The sequence below is a fragment of the Camelus dromedarius genome, chromosome 11 (assembly GCF_036321535.1).
Source record: "Camelus dromedarius isolate mCamDro1 chromosome 11, mCamDro1.pat, whole genome shotgun sequence".
NCBI lineage: Eukaryota > Metazoa > Chordata > Mammalia > Artiodactyla > Camelidae > Camelus > Camelus dromedarius.
This window is the reverse complement of record NC_087446.1, coordinates 43,514,187-43,516,766: the sequence shown is the minus strand read 5'-3', so window position 1 is coordinate 43,516,766 and position 2,580 is coordinate 43,514,187. Positions and strand designations below refer to the sequence as shown.

Below are 2,580 nucleotides of genomic sequence, written 5' to 3'. Positions count from 1 at the left end.
CCACTGCTTCCCCCAGCGCCCCTCTGGTTCAGTCTCCACACTGTAGTCAGAGCGATCTTTTCAAATATGAATAAGTGAGGAGGGTACAGCTCAGTGGTAGAGTGAGTGCTTAGTATGCACAGGGTCCTGGGTTCAATCCCCAGTACCTCTATTAAAATAAATAAATAAATAAACCAAATTACCGCCCCCTCAACCAAAAAAAACATTTAAAAAAAAAAAATGAATGAGATGATCCATGCTTCTGCTTAAGAGCCTTTAACGGCTTCCTGTTGCTTGTACAAGGATTCCACATCCGCTCTTCTCGGCTGGAGTCATGGAGGGTGCAGAAGAGAGGAAAACGGAGGTTCCTGCTGTACCAGAAACCCTTAAGAAAAAGAGAAGGAATTTTGCAGACTGAAGATCAAGCACCTGAGAAAGAAGTTTGCCCAAAAGATGGTTTGAAAGGCAAAGAGGAAGCTTATCAATGAAAGACCTAAGCACCATTACAAGGAGTACAGGCAGACGTACAGACGTGAGATTTGAATGGCTAGGAGGGCAAGAAAAACCGGCAACTTCTGTGTGCCTGTAACCCAAATTGGCATTTGCCATCAGGACCAAAGGTATCAATGGTGTAAGCCCAAAGGTCCAAGAGGTGTTGCAGCTTCTTTGCCTCCTCCAGGTCTTCAGTGGCACCGTTATGAAGCTCAACAAGGCTTCAGTTGACATGCTGACAACTGTGGAACCATGTATTGCATGGGGTACCCAAACCTAAAGTCAGTAAATGAACTGATCTCCAAGCGTGGTTATGGCAAAATCAACAAGAAGTGAATTGCACTGACAGATAACACATGGATTGCCCCATCTCTTGGTCATTATGGTACCATCTGCACAGAAGGTCTGATTCATGACATCTATTCTGTTGGAAAACATTTCAGAGAAGCAAACAAATTCCCGTGGCACTTTGAATTGTCTTCTCAACAAGATGGAATGAAGAAAAAGACCACCCATTTTGTAGAAGGTGAAGATGCTGGCACCAGATCAACAGGCTTATTAGAAGGAGGAACTAAGAAGGTATCTACTGTGATTATTTTTGTAACCTGGTCAGTTAATGAACAGTGACTGCTTTCAAATTGGAAAAAAGAAAAGAAGAAGAAAAGCAAAATCCAAATCCTTGAGCATGGCTTAAAAGGCCTGCCTGATCCTCTCCTATCTCTCTAAATCTATCTCACGCCACTACCCCTGTGCAGCCACACTGACCTTCTTTGAATTCCTTGAACATTCCAACCTCCTTCCAATGTCAGGGATTTCATACAAACTGTTCCTTCTGCCTGGCACACCTTTCTCCCAACTTCCCACACGACTCTTCATTCTCCAGATTTCATCTTATCAGAGAGATCGCCCCCGATTTAAAGTAGTTCTCATAACAACCTGCTGCAGTCTTGCATAGTTCTTATCAAAATCTTTAATTATATGCGCACTTGTCATTGAATTCCTGTAACCCTTACTAGTCTGCACGTTCCCTAGACCACATCTATTGTGTCCATCTCTGCATTGCTCATTCCAGGCGCAGCGTCTGACACATAGTACATTCTCAGTGATGTTTGATAAAGGAATAAATTAATAAATGAATTATGATTTGGGGGCAAACAGTTTTAAAAACTTCCCATCCTTTCACCTTCTAGAAATTATTTCTCCCTCTGTTCTCCCACCAAACTATCTTTGCCACTTCCTCCTCCCTTCCCTAGCCAGTGCCATATACTAGAAAACCTTTCTGCAATATCAAAATACATCTATCCTGTCACATTCCCACAGGGATTCTGCCCTCTTCTGGCCAATATGGGAACCAATTCCATTTTAACGGAGCTTGAGGACTATTTTTTTTCTTCTCAGATATTATTTTATCAGCAACTTCTGGAAAACTGAAAGCTTGCCCCCAGATAAAGACACCAAATCCATTCCTGTTTAGTAAAGTAGATAAATTAAGTCCATTACTAAACTCATGAGCAATGAATCCTAAATATAACCCTGGCAGATATCTTTTGTTAATTCAACACCTATTAACTATCTACTCTGGCTGTGAAGCTTGGGACTTTTTTCAAGGAGCTCCAGAACTAGTGGGAAGAAATGATATTATAAAAAAGATATTACTAAAGGAATGAAGCTGTCCCCGGTGTAGACAATGTCCATCTCACCTCTCCCAGACCAAGACACCAGGGAGGCGGATGATCCCTCGCTAAAAATGTAATCAGCTCCTATACATTATGCAGGTATAAGACCTTCTCATATTTCCATCATACTTGAGAGAATGTCATTTCTAACAAAGGGTAGAGGTAGGATCAAGGAAAAGAGCTAATATACTCTGCAAGACTCCAGGGGGATGCTTGGAAAATCATTTCTTTCTTACAGGCCTAGACGACATTGTCTCCAGAACTGTTAGTACTTATATGTGTGTAATCCAACAGTTCATTGTGGGACAAGAGGAAACGCTTGCTGGACAGGGTGTCTGCCACTCACCCCAGCAGGGTGATCTGAAAAGTGGTCTGGACTTGAAATACCCACATCTACCTCGGGCTGCTCTGAGGCGCTCGGAACATCAGCGGC

General features: G+C 42.5%; 1 pseudogene; it reads left to right on the top strand.

The window, feature by feature from the left end:
• The first annotated feature begins 233 nt into the window (after positions 1 to 233).
• On the top strand, positions 234 to 1,046 carry LOC105101115 (large ribosomal subunit protein uL30-like; annotated as a pseudogene).
• The last annotated feature ends 1,534 nt before the right edge of the window (positions 1,047 to 2,580 follow it).